Source organism: Salmo salar, chromosome ssa22, assembly GCF_905237065.1.
Source record: "Salmo salar chromosome ssa22, Ssal_v3.1, whole genome shotgun sequence".
Lineage (NCBI taxonomy): Eukaryota > Metazoa > Chordata > Actinopteri > Salmoniformes > Salmonidae > Salmo > Salmo salar.
The window spans coordinates 49413125-49423208 of record NC_059463.1 but is presented as its reverse complement, the minus strand read 5'-3'; the positions used below and the strand labels follow the sequence as shown (position 1 = coordinate 49423208).

Sequence of the window (10084 nt, the reverse complement as noted above, 5' to 3'; positions counted from 1 at the left end):
CAGTTTTATGATGTTTAAGATCTAAGATTTGTTGAAATAAATCTAATAGTCTTCAATTGCAATCACAATGATTGAAACAATCCTAAAAGATGCTTGGAAATCTTAGAAAATTGACAGTCATATCTGTAATTGTGTTACAGGGAAAAATAGATTGTGCACTGACTCGAATTGAGTTAAACATTGATATTTTCAATTAGATTGCTTGGGAATTCAATTTGAACTTCCAAAAGACCAGGTATTTAATCTCATTCTTGTTTGAAAATATCTGAAAAACATGACTTTCCAAAACCATTCAGCATAGCAGAAGTCTAATCAAAATCCATCAGGTTTATTAAAATGTCTGGAACCTGTACGAAAAGAGGGAAAACCCATCAAAAAATGACATGTTTGTAAAGATCTTGAGACACTGAGTATGACATTCCTGTCATACCTGCTATGGAATACCACTCTAGGATTTTACAAGATTATGAATTTTACGAATATTTCCCCCTCATGGTATCAATCATCCGCAGCCTGATATTTCAATGAGCCAAATGCTTTCTCGAGCATGTGAACTCAGACCTCTTCTGTTTGATACACTCTATATCGTTGAGTTTAATGACGGCAGCGGGCCTGCACAGGGCTGTGGAATCGTCTCGGAGCAATAGTCTAGTATCTTTGTGTGCTGTTGTGAAAAGAGCTTGGCTGTGGTAAGGACACAAAGTGGAGGTGGCATGGTACTTATCAGATAGTAGCACTAGGTCTGCCTAGACACCTCGCTAAAGCTAATCACCTAAATGTGGAGCTCAGCACGGGATCAGAAGAGTCCTGAGTCACTCAGGATGATTGCTCCTATAGCAACGATAGGAACCCGGTAGGAAATGCAATAAGGCTTTGTCTTGTCTTGCCTAACCTTGACAATGCATGTTGGTCTTCTGTCAATGATGGACGTTTAAAAGGGTTTTGAAAAGGGTTTTGAATCCATATGGAAGATGAAGTGGTAGCACACCAGCATGTAGAGTGTGATGACTAGAAAATACTAACCCTACTTCAATTAAAATTATTTGAGACAATAACTGTTTTTTTATGCTTGAGTCAATAGCTGGTTGAACACCTACTTAAATTGCATTAAGACGTACTATGCTATGACGTAAATGGGTTGAGGGATAATTATTCTGCTAGTTTAATGAACCTAAAATGGCTCCCATCAAAAAGAGATGGTCAGTGGCTTTTGTGATGGATCAGCTCATGACTGCCTTTAACAGCCTTGTTGATGTGGTCTACTGCTGGTACCTGCCTTTCATTGCCTACTGAACATACAATTAGAATTCAAGTAAAATGTGTTAGTTGAGTATGGAGAGAACTTCTGAGACATGTTTCACCAAATCCCAAACCCAGCCGGCAAAATGTACACATTATGTTTTTATAGTTGTAAACACATTTTTTGACAAAATCAAGATGGAATGGGAAAGACAGGGGTACAGCTTTCACTGGGGACGGGGGGACATGACCCCCCCCCCCCCACACACACACACACACATTCTGAAATTTCATATTTGTCCCCCAAGTTTTATCGTTGCACTGTGATACAAAACTTGGCACCGGTGTGCTTTAGGAACATGCTGACACCTCAGAGCGGTCAGGTAGGCTGTTTTCCAGTTTCAGCTGGCTGGATTCAGGACCACACGGATACCACAGATCGTGCTGACAGGCTGTGTGAAGGCAAAGCTTCTGAAAGGTTGGAGTATAGGACCAGCACGGGAGAGATGGTCAGAGGCAGCTGCTGTCTGTGTTGTGCTTTTTCTCAGAGTTGTAAAAGCAAGCAGAGCAGAAACTGGCTACTCTTTAGCTGGGAAGGTAACTAATTGCTGTTTGATAGAAAAAAAGTATGTATTCCCAGTGCTGAGCAATAGTAACTGACATGTTACGTTAGCTAAAGTTTCATCCACTCTTGACTGAAGTGAATGAACTACGAGCAGCTAGTTACTGTAGCTAGTTAGTAGCTACCACAGCCAGTTCAGCTCTAGCTAGCCTCAGGTAACAGTATCTGTTGTGTGTATGGAAATGTTTTTAAGCCTTTGTTTTGTCCTGTTTCAAAATAAATACATTTGATGATGTACCATTAGCTAGAGCTAGCCAAAAGCTGGGTAACATTAGTGAGCTAGGTAGCTCACTAATTTTAGCTACTATTTTTGCTCAATCACGCTAGACCTGAATCAAACGATTGAAACCAGCTGCCAAACGATTGAAGACTGATATTCTGAAATGTTCTTTAACGCAATCTTAGTTTCTATTAGTCAGTATAGCAATGTAATGTTATTGATCTGTCAGTTTCCCTAGCTAATTCCTTACTTTTCACACTGACATTGTATAAACAGCTCTACAGGCTTCACTGTCATGGTGCACAGTCAGTACACAACACTATGGTCATCATGTCTTAGCAGGTCACAGGTGTCCCAGCAGGGTCAGACAGCCAGGGAAGACCAGTCTACAGAGCTCAGGTGAATTTTGCAGTATATTACAACAATCAGTGAATGGATATAAAGTTCCATCTTGAGTTGATGGGTAGGCTACAGTCTGGGATCTGTGAATAATGGTCATTTCAATTATTGAACCATTGATTATATTTATGGATAATATAATGTATAAATGTACACCAAGGTAATACTTTGTCATCTGAGCAGGATCATCAGGGTCAGGCAACCAGGGAAGACCAGTCTGTGACAGCGCAGAGGAGAACCTTTGCTGATACAACACGTTATCCTCTCTGTGCAGCAAAGACTGGACAAGCCAGAAGCTTCAAAGATTTAAACTTTTTAAGGCAGTCTGACAAACCTTTAAAATTGATTTCTAAACTGTATTAAGGGTTGATGGAGGCTTTTCCTGATGACACAAAACATGTAAAACAAAAATGTGAGGAAGACCTAGGAGACACTATTGATGATGATGAATGGATACAGATATGTTTGAATGCCGTAATGTTCATATAATCTCAGACATAAATTACTGCAGTTTAAGATCATCAATAGAATATACTATATGCCAGTGAAACTGAATATCATGCACTCAGAAATTTTATAATTCTGCTGGAGGTGTAAAGGACAAATAGGGAAAATTATGGAGGGTGTACGGTTTCCAATAAAATAAAATAAAATAAAAATGTGTTTGTCACACACTCCGAATACAACAGGTGTAAACCTTACCGTGAAATGCTTACTTACAAGCTCTTAACCAACAATGCAGTTCAAGAAATAGAGTTAAGAAAATATTTGCTAAATAAACTAAAGTAAAAAGTTACATTAAAAAGTAACACAAGATATGTACATAACAATAACGAGGCTATATACAGGGGATACTGGTACCGAGTAAATGTGCGGGGTTACACGTTGGTCGAGGTAATTTTCTGTGTGCTAATGTGTAGGTGTATGTTGTTTTCATTAAACTTTTGTTTTCCAAACCTTTCTCTTGGAGACATTAAAAAAAAGATGAGAAGGAAGTTGTGTTGGGGAGAGAGTTGAGTTATTGACTAGACTGGTGGGGGTCGGGCATGTAGGTGGCTCGGGCTGGCTGGGCGGTCTGGCTGAAATTTGAAATAGAGGACCATCAAAGTTGAGTCTTTGTACTGTATTTATAAGAGTTATTAATTTGTTAGGCTATTGGTTAAAGGTGCAACACAATATTGATTATTGAAATAGCATTGGTGTAGTTCAGTCTTATCAATCACTTAAACATATTTAAAAATCTCTTACCTAGCTTGAAGACTGTGGGCATTTCTGCTGACTTTTTGTTCTAAATAGAGATGGGTAGAAGGGCCATGGGTCATATTAGATTTTGTAGAAAAGAAGGAAATGTGCTTTAGATGCCCCCAACAATCGGAGGACCCCCAGACCCCCCGCCAAGTTATGTCCCCCCCACTTCTAAAACCAAAGTTGTGCCCCTGGGGAAAGACATCATATTTGGTTGTTACCTGGTCAGATTACACCCGGATAAAGACATATTTATCTTGTTGTTAAATATACATTAACAAACGTCATCATATAGCCAGTATGATACCTTATCATGATGTTATAAAATACAAAAGAATGACGTTGTTGAAACCAGTTTTTGCCGGTTAGGATAGTACTAAGTATACACACTCCTGCTTAGAAAAATGTTGACCAATGCTTATACTGTTGTATGAAGATCAATTATCCTGGAGGGCAAATATACCTACTACTTTATATTTACGCTTTAGTATTTTAGTTTAAAGAAAGAATCCTCATCTGACATCACAATAGACAGGAAAATGATCTCTTTCCCCTTGGAGTTCTAGTTTGAGCCAATGGCATTTTGGTTATGTAACGCCCCGGCAACATTCCAGCCACTCATCCAGAAGTATTTATAGTGACAGGTTTATCTTGACTGTATCATTGTTTGTTCCCCAGACAAGTGGCCATGTTTGGAAACTACATTTGATTAACTCCTATTCCCCATCACACCAGCTGCCGTTTGCCCTAGTATTTTGGAGGATAAAATAGGCTGGGGACATTGAGCTTCTGACAAACAAACGCTTTCATATTTGAGGTATCATGACAGCCATTAGTCACTTTAGATGAGAGCACAATTTCTTAAATCTTTTGACTGTTTCCCCACTCCCATGACTGATCGTAATACCACAGACTTCATTTGCCGCTTAGGCTGCATTCCATTAATTGTGCTAAAAGATTTGTCTGACATCCCCCACTTTGGTAGAACTAATCTCATGCTTGATAATCAAGGACACATATTCTCTGAGGTAAATTCCGTCCACACAAAAGATGTATCTTGAATTTTAGACACACGAAAGAGGGATCTACAAATTTACACCATCTTGGAAAATTACATAACCCACTCTAGGCTCATGACAGACTTAATTAAGCAAAGGTTATGGCAACTCCACCTAAGTAGGTGCACAGGAATTTACAAGTGAAGCAAAACATTGTACCAGATTCCTCCTTTTGTTCTCGACATGCATTAAGCCGCTGTTTTCACATTAAAAGAAGGAAGTGTTTCCCCCTCACTGATGACTCACAGGAAGTTAGGGAAAAGTGAAAAATAAGTCACAACCCCACACACAGCAGTAATGTTCCAACACAGTGAACAGCAGGACAGGGCTCCATATCAATATTTCCTCTTTGATGCACTACTTTTGTCCAGGACCCATAGAGATCTGGTCAAAAGTAGTGCACTATATAGGAAATAGGCTGCCATTTGGGACACAGAGCAGTACAGGGCTGTGAGCACTGTTGGAAAAGAGAGGGGGGGTGTTATTTTTCACTATTATGTATAACTCTGCCTGCTTATAAATAAAGAATGGCTAGCGTATGTGTAAAGCCTTTCATGGACTGATTAATATTTGAACAGAAACATGGCTTTTTTAAATTCTAATAATTGTTTTGCCGTTGCTCTCCTCTTGATGTAAGCTTCGTGCCCTTATACATTACAGGTTCTAGATCAGCCACCGTCGCTACATCACTCGCCTTTTTACAGATCAAGATACAACACAGGACACTTCTTCAGTCACTTCATCCACTCCTTGTTTTCCCCATCTATCTGTCCTTTATATCATTACCATCAGTTATTATTGTTATATTCTGGTGGTGTTCCTTTAATAAGCTGTTAAGGAATAGCATTAGGTAAAAGCTGTACATGATTTGTCCCCTCAGTTCTTAAAAATCCTTTTAATATCGTAATAAATAATATTGTTACGCCAAAAATAATTGCAGTTGGGCCCAAAAATACCCATTTGGTACCAGCCAATGTAAGATACCAGCCAAAGCAATGCCTCCACATTCCCAGAGTAATCCTCATTCTTGGATCTCATTAAAGTTATCAATTAGCTGATCAACATTTTATGCTGTCCATGCACATTTCCTGCAAGCCGTGCGTATCTACAAACTGATTGCCGGCACCAAGAGAATTCTCTCTCTGACATCCAGTAATGGCTCAAACTACAGGCAGATAATATGAGTAATGATATACAGTACCAGTCAACAGTTTGGACACACCTACACATTGAAGGGTTTTTCTTTATTTTTATTGTTTTCTACATTGTAGAATGATAGTGAAGACATCAAAAATATGAAATAACACATATGGAATCATGTAATAACCCAAAAAGTGTTAAACAAATCAAAATATATTTTATATTTGAGATTCTTCAAAGTAGCCACCCTTTGCCTTGATGACAGCTTTGCACACACTGTAGGTGTGTCCAAACTGTTGACTGGTACTGTACGTATGTAACATTCCCTGTCTCTACATAGTGTATATACAGTATACCTTTCTTTTCTACAACATCTCTTGTACAGTAATGGTCCTGTGCGTCAAAAGGTACTGTACAGTAACAGTCATAGTCTGCATAGTTAGAAGGGATAGTGAATCCCCTAGCTTGGTTGCTAGCTAGAACCCCACCACCCTCACCCAGATACTCCAGTCACCAGTCAGCATGACTCATATCACAGCATTGGGATTTAAATATACACTTCATTTAAGTATATATATATGTATATACATCATATCTATATTATTCATATACTTTGCAATATGTTATATAGTAATTTCACTAACCATGAAAGGGAAGCCCCCTTATGGAATATTTAACTGAGTGATAATTCAATAATGATGGCAGTTTTTAAAAGAATGACGTGATTGATTCTTAGCTCAAACAACTGATGGAAAACATTCAGTCATGTAGTTCCTTACTGTACCGTTCCTGTAAGCAGCCCCCTGGATAAGGTAGTATTACATATTTATCACAGATAGATGTATTCATCATAAATATTCATAACAGTAAGGTTGTTTTTTCTGAGAAAATGTATTGACAGTGCTGGCATAACATTTTGTAATTAAACAGGCCAGTTCAGCAAAGTCTCACTACATCATATTCAGCTTTACTACTGCTAGTGATTAATTATTTCTTAAAAAACATTGTTTGGTTTCATGGTTAAGTAGAAATGGTTGAGACAAGTCCCTTGATTTCTATTGGTTTGACGATGCTTACCATACATTCCTCTACATGTAATAATGGTTTCTTCTAGAAACTTGGTTTGTTTCTGATGTTGAATAAACACAAGGAGAGATGGTTTTCTAATCACTCATCTGGAATGTAACAGGGTGACAATTAGAGAGAATTCCTAGTATGAATAATAGATAATGTTATTAGTATTACTACCCCCCCTCTCTACTTCTATCCCTTTCTGAGTTTTCCTCCACATCTAAATGTGATGAGTTTGCGGCATAATTCCCGAGAGAAGATAGCAAACATTAGGCTGTGTATCAGTCAAGCAAGACCTGATGATATGTGCCCTAGTCTACCCCTCAAAGGCATTATGGAGTTATATTCTTTGGTTGGCACAGACAGGAATGTGAAATCACAACTTAAGCCATCTACCTGCCTTCTCGATCCTATCCCCACCACCTTATACAAATCAACCTTCCATTTTTAAGCAAAATTTGGAGAAATTGGTTTTCAAAAAGCAAAATAATTTTTGAAGTGCATTTTGGAAAAATTCCAATCTGTTTTGTTGTGTCCACCACAGCACAGAGAACAGCCTTAGATAATGTGGTAAATGATCTTAGAGCCAACACAGATGCCAGACAGCTCTCTGTCCTTGTACTCTTAGATTTAAGTGCTGCATTCGACACTGTTGACCATGATGTCCTTCTAGACAGACTGGAGAGGTAGGTTGGGCCTCTCCGGTCCAGTTCTAAATTGGTTTAGGACCTATTTAACCTGTTGGGGCTAGGGGGCAGTATTTGCACGGCCGGATAAAAAACGTACCCGATTTAAACTGGTTACTACTCTTGCCCAGAAATGAGAATATGCATATAATTAGAAGATTTGGATAGAAAACACTCTAAAGTTTCTAGAACTGTTTGAATGGTGTCTGTGAGTATAACAGAACTCATATGGCAGGCCAAAACCTGAGAAGATTCCATACAGGAAGTGCCCTGTCTGACAATTTATTGTCCTTCTGTAGCCTCTCTATCGAAAATACAGCATCTGTGCTGTAACGTGACATTTCCTAAGGCTTCCATTGGCTCTCAGAAGGCGCCAGAAAGTGTAATGAGATGTCTGCAGTCTCTGGGCAAAGAACAGCAGCAGAGTTTGTTACTGGCCTGCCTGGGGACAGTGACACTGGAGATGCGCGTTCATGTGAATTCTTCATTTTGTTCTTTCAGTCTTTGAATGAATACGTCGCCCGGTTGGAATATTATCGCTATTTTACGAGAAAATATGATTTTAAACAGCGTTTGACATGCTTCGAAGTACGGTAATGGAATATTTTGATTTTTTTTGTCATGAAATGCGCTCGCGCGTCACCCTTCGGATTGTGACCTGAACGCATTAACAAAACGGAGCTATTTCAATATAACTATGGATTATTTCGAACCAAAACAACATTTGTTGTTGAAGTAGAAGTCCTGGGAGTGCATTCTGACAAAGAACAGCAGAGGTAATCCAATTTTTCTTATAGTAAATCTGAGTTTGGTGAGGGCCAAACGTGGTGGGTGTCAAATTAGCTAGCCGTGATGGCCAGGCTATCTACTCAGAATATTGCAAAATGTGCTTTCGCCGAAAAGCTATTTTAAAATCTGACACAGCGATTGCATAAAGGAGTTCTGTATCTCTAATTCTTAAAATAATTGTTATGTATTTTGTAAACGTTTTATGCTGAGTAATTAAGTAAATTCACCGGAAGTTTGCGGTGTGTATGCTAGTTGCTAGTTCTGAACATCACATGCTAATGTAAAAAGCTGTTTTTTGATATAAATATGAACTTGATTGAACAAAACATGCATGTATTGTATAACATAATGTCCTAGGAGTGTCATCTGATGAAGATCATCAAAGGTTAGTGCTGCATTTAGCTGTGTTTTTGGTTTTTGTGACATATATGCTTGCTTGAAAAAAGTCTGTCTGGTTATTTCTGGCTATGTACTCTCCTAACATAATCTAATGTTTTGCTTTCGCTGTAAAGCCTTTTTGAAATCGGACAATGTGGTTAAATTAACGAGAGTCTTATCTTTCAAATGGTGTAAAATAGTCCTATGTTTGAGAACTTTGAATTATGACATTTTGTGGTTTTAAATTTGGCGCTCTAATGTGTCACTGGCTGTTGAATAGTGCGGGACGATTTCGTCCCACCTACCCTAGAGAGGTTTTAACCGGTCAAGAGATTTTTTTGTCACCCTGGCTGAATGTAACTCAGAGAAATTAGACACCACATGTGGCATTCCACATGGTTCCATTTTGGGTCCTGTACTGTTCAGTTTATATACACTGCTCAAAAAAATAAAGGGAACACTAAAATAACACATCCTAGATCTGAATGAATGAAATAATCTGATTAAATACTTTTTTCTTTACATAGTTGAATGTGCTGACAACAAAATCACACAAAAATAATCAATGGAAATCCAATTTATCAACCCATGGAGGTCTGTCTTTGGAGTCACACTCAACATTAAAGTGAAAAACCACACTACAGGCTGATCCAACTTTGATGTAATGTCCTTAAAACAAGTCAAAATGAGGCTCAGTAGTGTGTGTGGCCTCCACGTGCCTGTATGACCTCCCTACAACGCCTGGGCATGCTCCTGATGAGGTGGCGGATGGCCTCCTGAGGGATCTCCTCCCAGACCTGGACTAAAGCATCTGCCAACTCCTGGACAGTCTGTGGTGCAACGTGGCGAGACATGATGTCCCAGATGTGCTCAGTTGGATTCAGGTCTGGGGAACGGGCGGGCCGGTCCATAGCATCAATGCCTTCCTCTTGCAGGAACTGCTGACACACTCCAGCCACATGAGATCTAGCATTGTCTTGCATTAGGAGGAACCCAGGGCCAACCGCACCAGCATATCGTCTCACAAGGGGTCTGAGGATCTCATCTCGGTACCTAATGGCAGTCAGGCTACCTCTGGCGAGCACATGAAGGCTGTGCGGCCCCCCAAAGAAATGCCACCCCACACAATGACTGACCCACCGCCAAACCGGTCATGCTGGAGGATGTTGCAGGCAGCAGAACGTTCTCCACGGCGTCTCCAGACTCTGTCACGTCTGTCACATGTGCTCAGTGTGAA

The 10084-nt window shown here is 39.5% G+C and overlaps 1 long non-coding RNA gene across 1 annotated transcript; it reads right to left on the bottom strand.

The window, feature by feature from the left end:
- Positions 1-3408: 3408 nt before the first annotated feature.
- LOC123729664 (uncharacterized) lies at positions 3409-4178 on the bottom strand. The gene is made up of 3 exons (XR_006761323.1): positions 4033-4178; positions 3729-3768; positions 3409-3559 (listed from the first exon to the last, which is right to left on the bottom strand). It is a non-coding gene; the product is annotated as an uncharacterized lncRNA (long non-coding RNA).
- Between the last annotated feature and the right edge of the window lie 5906 nt (positions 4179-10084).